We start from the raw sequence: 9,460 nt of genomic DNA, 5'->3' as shown, positions 1-9,460 counted from the left end.
TTTTCTGCCTCCCTAACCAAAGCAGTCTCAGGTCCCGTGCGATTGGACTGGAGCAGAAGCTGTGTTCCACTCACCAGAAGTCTCAAGATCCTGTGGCGGGTGTTTTGGGTAGCTGGCGGGTGTCAGCCGACCCTGTGCCCCAGCCACCCGGGTGCTGGTCAGAAAGGAAGAGGCCTGTGTCTTGTAGGGCATTTTTAAAAATGAACAATTGATGTATGAAATCCTAGCTCATTGGGAGTGGTGCCACTCACTTCTTGGCTGGTGGAACTGGGCACTATAAGAAGGCAGGCTAAGGAAACCATGAGAAACAAGCAAATGTGCAGCATCCATTCTTCCATGGCCTTTACAGCAGCTCCTACCCTCATGTTCTTGCCCTACTTGAGTTTTTGATGGTGAGATATAATATCAAAGTATAAACAAAATAGAACTGTTCCTCCCTCAATTGTTTTTGGTCATGGTGTTTCTTTAAAGCAACAGCAAATTTAACTATGGCATTTTGTGCCTTCTTTAATTTTTTTTAACACTCTTGTAAATTTCTTTGTAGAAAATTTTGTTTCCTTGATTAAGTTGCTCTATTGCTTTTCCTTACTGTAAATAAAATCATTTTTATGATTTTTACTTAAGAGATTTAATAATTATATAAACAAGAGTTATTTCTCTTCTTTTAATTCTTCCATTTAATTTTGTTTCTTCTCCCCTCTCCCTTCCATCTTCATTTTTATCCAATCTCTCTCTTTCTTTCTTTTTCGTTTTCTGTAGACATAATCTCTCTCAGCAACCCATACTGGTCTTAAACTTAGAGTAAGTGCCTTTCTGCCCTTCTTTTCTCCAATTCTTTTCTTTGTGAGACAAATTTTCTATGTTGGCATCAGTCTATGAGTATAAAAGAATATCATTAGGAATAATTTTACTCTGTCTATCTGTCTATTTAGTTTGGTCAGTTTTGTTTAGTTTCACCTAGCTCTCTGGACTACCCAGTTTCTGGTTCCTGGCTATCCTGGCAGTGTCAGGCATGGGCTCTCTTGTGGAGTGGGCTTCAACTTAAACCAGACATTGGTTAGCCACTACTACTACAAGTTTTTTGCCACCATTGCCCCAGCATTTTGTGCAGGCAGGATAGATTGTAGGTGGAAGATTTTGTGGTTGGGTTAGTGTACAGGGTTCTCTTTCCATGGTTGTCAGAGTACCTTTTTATGCAAAAGATAGAACATAGAAGTGAGGGCACCAAGCCTACACCAGCTTGACCTCTGAATGTTAAATAAGCTGTGTGGATGTTGTCTTGCTGTCAGTTTTTGAAGAAGGACCCTCCATCTTAGCATTGGCTTAGGATGTTCGGGGATTTCCAAAGGACCCCCATCTCAGCCAACAACTCACCTCAGTGAAAACATGTCCCACCACTAGAAGCTCTGCATAGCTACCAAATATGGCCAGTTCAGACTATATCATCCATTACTAGGAGTCTTCACTAGGGTCACATTCATAGATTCCAGAATGTTTTCACTCCATTATATTTTCATAGTGCATTGCAACCCTCCCCCCATTCCAGATGTCTTTCCCTGTACTTTATCACCCTTACCTGATTCTTCCTGGCACCATCCCCACCCATCCCTAGTCTACCCACAGTATCTATTTTATTTCTTTTTCCCAGGAAGATCCACACATTCCCCTTTGAGCCCTCTGCTTGACTTCTCTGGGTCTATGGACTGTAGGTTGATTATCATTTACTTAACAGATAATATCAGATTATCTGTTAATTACTTAACAGATAATTATCAGCTGTTAATATTTTTCTTTATTCTGTATGTTTAGTGTCTTGATTATTATGTGGCAAGGGGACTTTATTTTCAGATCTAATCTATTTGTTGTTCTCTATGCTTCTTGTACTAGGCACTTTCTTTAGGTTACAAAAACTTTTATTCTACGATGTTGGTGAAGATATTTTCTGGGCCTTTGAGGTGGGATTCTTTTCTTTCCTCTATTCCTATTATTCTTAGGTTTGGGTCTTTTCGTAGAGTTTCACATTCCTGGATGTTTTGTATCAGGTATATTTTAGATTTAATATTTTTTTGATTAATGTATCCTTCCATTTCTTCAATCATATCTTCAATGCCTGAGATATTTTTCTCCCATGTCTTGCATTCTGTTAGTGAAGCTGCTGTAGTTTCTGTACATACTCATAAATATTTCATTTCCAGAATTCCTTCAGTATATGTTTTCTTTATTGCTTCTAGTTCCATTTTAAGGTCTTGAATGGTTTCATTATTGTATTCAACTGTTTGTTCTTTCTTGGCTTTCTTTGAAGGATTTAGTAATTTCCCCCAATTGTTTGCATTTTTCTAAATTTCTTTAAGGGATTCCTTGATTTTATCTATCAGGATCTCTATAATCTTCACATAGGTAGTTTTCAGGTCATTTTTCTTGTGCTTCAGCTATTTTGGAATATCCAAGGCCTGCTGTGGTGAGACAGCTTGGTTCTGGTGGAGATATGTGCCCCTCAAAGTTATTGACCTGTGTTTATGCTAGTTTATAGGCAGTTTGGTTTGGGATAATTATAAGACTAGGTACTTACTTCTGGGTTTGTCATTGTTAGGTGGGTGTTTGGTCCTTTGATTTCTGTTTTCTCTGGATTTTCACAGTGTGTTGGCTATGTGTTGCTTGTTTTAATGGCCTGCTTGGCAGGTGTGTGCATGGGGGAAATACTTGTTGGTGTTGGAGGCTGGGAAAAAGGGAGGTGAGTATCAGGGACTGGTCTGTGAGATCCACAGAAGGTATTGACAGGGATCAGAAGAAGCTGTAGCTGGTGGTCTGTTGTAGTGGTAGAGGTGACCCTGATGATTGGGTCTGGGAGAACAGAGAGGTTATAATATCTTTTAAGTTAATTACTTGGTCATGATGTAGTGGCCTCTGTCTCATACTTGTTTTAAGCTTAGTCTCTTTGTGATATATTTATTATATTATGACTTGTACTACTTACTTGTTTTGTTGTTGTGAACAAAATACTTGAAAGTAACAATTTATACAAGGAAGGACTTAATTTGAGTCCCACTTTGAGTATATCACCTATCCTGGGGGCAGCTGGTCATGATGTATCCATGTATAGCAAGGAGGGGGGGGGAGAATCTTATGTCCTTTTTAAATTAGGTCTAGAGGTTATGTAGGTTTTCATAGCTATTCCAAGAGATGTTTTCTCCCAGTAATCCTAGGTCCTAACTAGTTGACACAAATATACAATATACTAGATTTCAATGTATTCAAATGACATTTTTTTTCTTTAGGTTAAGGCAATAGTGGGGATCTTAGGACTTTACACACTGTAGGCAAGGACTCTATTATCAAGCTATATTTCCAGATTTTTTTTTTCTTTTAAGATAGGGTCTTACTAAGTTACCCATGTTGACTTTGAACTGGTTTTGTAGGTCACACTAACCTTGAACTTGTGATCCTTCTGTCTCAGTCTCTTGCATATATGGATTTATAGGCTTGCACCACTGACCATGGCTTAGAATGGCATATTCTATGCTTTCTCTCTCAGTCTAGGAAGGCTTTAGTTGAGAAATGAGTTTTTATAGGCAGCATATGTACTACTCTAATCTGTTAAGCTGAACTTTATTTTATTATTATTAATTATTATTATTATATTATTATTGATTTTATTTAAAATCCAGCCATTGCCCCCCTCCCACAGTTACTCACCCCATTTGTTCTGGCCCCTGTCTCTGAGAGGATGCTCCCACACCACCGGACTTTCCCTCTTCCTGGGGCTTCACGTCTCTCGAGGATTAGGAACATCTTCTCCCACTGAGGCCAGACCGGGCAGTACTCTGCTATAAATGTGTTGAGGGCCTTAGACCAGGTCGTATATGCTGCCTGGTTGGTGGCTCAGTGTCTGGGAGCTCCTAGGGATCCAGGATAGATGAGATTGCTGGTCTTCTTATAGGGTTGCCCTCCTCTTCTACTTCTTCTATTGTTCCCCTAATTCAAACATAGGGGTCCTTGACTTCAGTTCTGTGGTTGGGTGTAAGTATCTGTATCTGCTCTGTGTCAGGGCCTCTCAGAGAACAGCCATGCTAGGCACCTGTCTGTAAGCACATCATATCATCAGTAATAGTGTCAAGCCTTGGTGTTTCCCCATGAGATAGATCCCCAGTTGGACTACCTTTCGCTTAGTCTCTTCTCCATTTTTGTCCCTGCCTTTCAGGAACACTTTGGGTCAGAAATTTTGAATGCGTGTTGGTAATCTTAGCCCTCCCTTTGAGGCCCTGTGTTTCTACTGGAGGTATACTCTTTGAGTTTCCTCTCTCAACTGTTAGGCATTTCATTCAAGGTCAATCCCATTGAGTCTTGAGAGTCTCATACTTCCTGGGGTCTCTGGTACTTTCTAGAGGGTTACCCCCCTCCTATGACCAAGGATGCATGTTTCTACTCATTCTGTTGATCCTCTGGGCTTCTCTCCTCCCTGCCATACCTGATCCAGTTCCTCTTTCCACTTCCCCCTCCCCTCTCTCACGTAATTCCCTCCCTCCTTCTGCCTCCCATGATTATGTTCTTTCCCCTTATAAATGGGACTGAAGCATCCTCACTTGGTCCTTCTGATTATTAAACTTCTTATGGTCTGTGGGTTGTATCCTAGGTCTTCTGTTTTTGGCTAACATCCACTTATTAGTGAACACATACCATGTATGTCCTTTTGGGTCTGGGTACTTCACTCAGGATGATATTTTCTAGTTCCATCCATTTACCTGCAAAACTCATGATGTCTTCAATTTTAATATCTGAATAGTATCTCACTGTGAAAATGAAACACATTTTCTATATCCATTCTTTGTCTGAGGGACATCTGGGTGTTTTCCAGCTTCTGGCTACTACAAATATGCCATGGACTGGACTCAGTGGGTCCCTCAAACCATGGGGAATCAGGGTCCCTGTATTCAGGTAGGCAAGTAGTTAGCCAGGGTGACAAACAGACACAAATACAAGGGAGTGTTGATCTGAATGTAATTTCTCAAAGCGAGCATCAGACTTATAATACAGAGACAAACAAAAAAAGCTAGATGATACATCAGCCAAGGTACATTGAGATGCATAATGGTTCTTTACAAAAACCAGAGAAAAATGCATACATAAAGACTGGAAGGAACCAGGCAGTGTTTACAAATGAGATAAGATCAGCCCTATCTAAAATCAGCAATTCACAGGAGCCAGGTGAAAAGTCTAAAATGCCCAGGGGTAATACTAGTCTATTATTTGACCCACTACCATGGGTTCCTTAGTAAATACTTAATTATGCTACTCCCCTGGACCTAGAGAAAAACATGCACCAGAGAAGTTTCATTCTACTAACCATTACAAGAACAATACAATACTCTAGTTCCTTCTTAGACCACAACCCACCTTCCTTCTACTATTATGTAATGTAGGCTGCCATTCATGTCTGTAATGAGAATTCTAAGTTTACTATTTTGAACTAGTCCTGAGATTACTAGCTCCTATCTGGCAAACTGTGAGATGTCTGATTACTAACTGTCAATACTGGGACATTTTGTCTGAACAAGTAACATTCTTATGAATTTCCAAGTCCAAGGTCAGCTGCAGGACTGCCTAGGACATTGGTGAACGCCAGGAAGTAAAGTTCAACCTAATTTAGGTATTTGTAAAATCATTCCTTAGAGGCACCTATAATAAAATGATACTGAAAGAAAGCACACAGATCAATTCACTGACTAATGCAAGGACAAGTTTGGAGCATTCGTGCTATGGGATGCCAAGGCTCCAGGAGGCTAAGTTTCCATGAAATTTTTGCCTTGGGACTGTGTCCAAGCTTTTGGGTGTAGCACGCAGTCTTCATTGGAGTGGGTGTGGCACAAATAAAGCTGCTATGAACATAGTGGAACAAATGTCCCTGTGGTATGGTAAGGCAGCTTTTGGGTATATGCCCAAGAGTGGCATAGCTAGAGGTTCAGGTAGTTCTATTTCCAATTTTCTGAGGAACTGCCAGGTTGATTTCCAGAGTGGTTATACCAGTTTTCAATCCCACCAGCAATGGAGGATTGTTCTTTCTCCATACCCTCGCCAACATGTGCTGTCACCTGTGTTTTTGATCTTAGCCATTCTGATTGGTCTAAGGTGGAGTTTCAGGGTCATTTTAATTCCCATTTCCTGGATGACTAAGGACTTTGAACACTTCTTTAAGTTCTTTTGGCTATTTGAGATTTCTCTGTTGTGAAATCTCTATTTAGCTCTGTACCCCATTTTTAAATTGGGTTATCTGCTTTTATGGAGGTTAGTTTTTTGAGTTCTTGATATATTTTGGATATTAACCCTCTATCAGAGATGGGGTTAGTGAAGTTTTTTTCTTCAATCTGTAGGTTACCAATTTCTCAACTGTTGGTCTTAGAGCCATTAGAATTCTGATTAGGAAATTTCCCCCTGTGCCAATGAGTTCAAGGCTCTTTCCTACTTTCTCTTCTATTAGATTCAGTGTATCTGGTTTTATGTTGAAGTCCTTGGTACACTTGGTCTTGAGCTTTGTGAAAAGTAATAAATATGAATCTATTTTCATTTTTCTACATACAGACTGTCAGTTACACTAGCATCATTTCTTGAAGATGTTTTCTTTTTCTCCATTGTATGTTTTGGCTTCTTTGTCAAAGATCGAGTGTCCATTAGTCTGTGGGCTTATTTCTGGGTCTTAAGTTCTATTCCATTGTTCAACTTTTTTTGTTCCTGTATACCATGCTTTAAAAAAATATTACTACTGATGCTCTTTAGTACATTGAGGTCAGGGATGGTGATTCCTCTAGAAGTACTTTTATTGTTGAGAATAGTTTTGTCTGTCCTGGATGTTTTTGTTTTTCCATATGAAATTGAGGATTCTTCTTTCTATGTCTGTGAAGAATTGGGTTGGAATTTTGAGGGGGACTTCATTAAATATATATGTTGTTTTTGCTAAGATGGCCAATTTTACTATGTTTATCCTACCAATCCACCTTTCCACCTTCTGAGGTCTTCTTCAATTTCTTTTTTCAGGGATTTGAAGTTCTTGTCATATAAATCTTTCACTTGCTTGGTAAGAGTTACAGCAAGATATTTTATACTATTTGTGACTATTGTGAAGAGTGTTATTTCCCTAATTTCTTTCTCAACTGCTTTATCACTTGTATAAAGGAAGGCTATTGATTTGTTTGAGTTAATTTTATATCCAACCACTTTACTGAAGTTGTTTATCAGATGTAGAAGTTCTCCAGTAGAATTTTTGAGTCGCTTATCTATTCTTTCATATTATCTGCAAATAATGATACCTGACTTCCTCTTTTCTGAATTGTATTCCCTTCATCTCCTTTTATTGTCTTATTGCTCTAGCTAGAACTTCGTGTACTATATTGAATAGATACCAAGGGAGTGGGCACCCTTGTCTTGTCCCTGGTTTTAGTGGGATTGCTTCAAGTATCTCTCCATTTATTTGATATTGGCTGATGGTTTGCTGTATATTGTTTTTTTTAATTATGTTTAGGTAACATCCTTGAACTCCTGATCTCTCCAATACTCCCCCTCTCTGCACCCCCAGTGGACATCTTTATTGTTTAATAGATCATCAACTTCTCTGAATCCACAACTGGAATTTCATTGTATTTCCATGTTGAGTCATGAACAGAGACAAAGCTAACCAGAAGCTATATACATCAAAGGGAGCTAAGCTTTTACAGTTCAGTTCCTTTCACAGGCAGAATGTAAATGCTCTCTACAATTCACAATGATTTTAGTCACTAAGGAATTTAAATGGGATCTTGAAGAATGTAGACAAATCCTGATGCAGTAAAGACAAGTTGACATGCTGTGCAACTGTGTAAGAATTCCTGGTGCTGCATCTCGGCTACTAGCTGACTCTTGCTCTAACACCAAATGAGATGGGAAAAATACTAGGTTGATTTGGGGGCTGTGCACAGGAACCAAAGGCAGGAAAACACTAAATTTTGCTGAGAACATCCACCCCAGGAAGGACTTTACCTTCCAGGAGCTCTAGACTGGCACCACCCCCAGTGCTCACATGGTTGATTTTATTCTCTGTGTTCTATTTGGCACAACAAGTGGCAGTGTCTCCACACCTAATATTGATGCAACCCTTAGAACTGGCTTTCATCACCTCATACATGAGTGACTTGGTTCCCCTGGCAAAGGCTTTCCATTCAAATACCCCAACAGGACCACTCCAAACAATCTGCTTAGTTCAGGCCACAGCCTCAACATATTTCTTGCTGCTCTCAGTATTACAGCCCAAGTTCATCCATCCAGCAGGTATACAGGAGTTCACAGTAGCTCAGCCAGTCTTGGCATTCTTCTCAAATTTGTCAGCAGTGACAAATCAACAGGCAATGTAATCTTCACATCATTTTTCTTAGCTTTAGACATGAGATCTTTGACAATCTTGGCTCTGTCTTCATCATACAGAGATGTGCCAATCTCCAAGTATTTGAGCACCATAAGGAAGGTAAAAGCTATTCAACCACCAATGATCATCTCATTGACCTTGTCTAGCATATTATTGATCAGCTGGATCTTGACTGCAACTTTAGCTCCTCCTAATATAGCCAGGAAGGCTATCCATTCATTCTTCATCAAAACTCCACCAGCCTTCTGTAGCAGACTCACACACCCCATGGAGTTGTGGACTTGGTGTACAGTCCCAAAAGCACCATTGTCATAGACATCTCTCAGTTTTGACAGTGAGACTCAGAAAGCATCAGTTTTCACTGACTCAGCTTTAACATTGTTCCCAGAAGCATCTTTTTCCTTCTCTTCTTCCTCTACGTTAAAGTGGAGGCTCTCTAGCAGGATGACAATCCCAGCCACTGGGTTGGCACAAGCATTCTCTACTTCTGGGCTCACATAATCCTTCAAGAACAGAACATTCTTTCCAAGCAGAGATTTGAGTTCTGCAGCAACTGACTCTAAGGAGTACTTATCAGGCATGGAAAACCATCAAGCCAGCCTGTCTGGCTCATAAGAACAACTGAGTTGGCTCCGTTGTCCAAGCAGAATTTGATGCTTGGAATAGAACCTTGATCCTTTAGTTATTTGTTATCTGGTTGTTCTTCATAGGAACATTAAAGTCCACCTTCATCATAACCTGCTTCCACTTCATGCCCAGCTTGTCTAAAATCAGTTCATTAGAAAGTCACATTTTGGCAACACTGTGAGGTCAAGAGGCTCAGACCTGAGGAAGAGGCTTTCCAATACTTTTAACATGAGGGGGTAGTGTGTGTTGTCAAATGCTTTGAAAGCCTCTAATGGATGATCATATGAGTTTTTTCTTTGAGTTTGTTTATATTGTGGATTATGTTAATAAATATTTGTATATTGAACCACCCCTGCATTTCTGGGATGAAGGCTACATGGTCTGATGAATGATGGTTTTGATTCGGTTTGCTAAAATGTTCTAAGTGCTTTTGCATCAATATTCATA

General features: G+C 39.7%; 1 pseudogene; it reads right to left on the bottom strand.

Moving 5' to 3' along the window:
• Positions 1-7,963: 7,963 nt before the first annotated feature.
• Positions 7,964-9,178, bottom strand: LOC110291638 (annotated as a pseudogene).
• Positions 9,179-9,460: the final 282 nt, after the last annotated feature.

This window comes from Mus caroli, chromosome 3 (assembly GCF_900094665.2).
Source record: "Mus caroli chromosome 3, CAROLI_EIJ_v1.1, whole genome shotgun sequence".
Classification (NCBI taxonomy): domain Eukaryota; kingdom Metazoa; phylum Chordata; class Mammalia; order Rodentia; family Muridae; genus Mus; species Mus caroli.
Note: the sequence above shows the minus strand (reverse complement) of the source record. Positions and strands in the feature narration are given on the sequence as shown.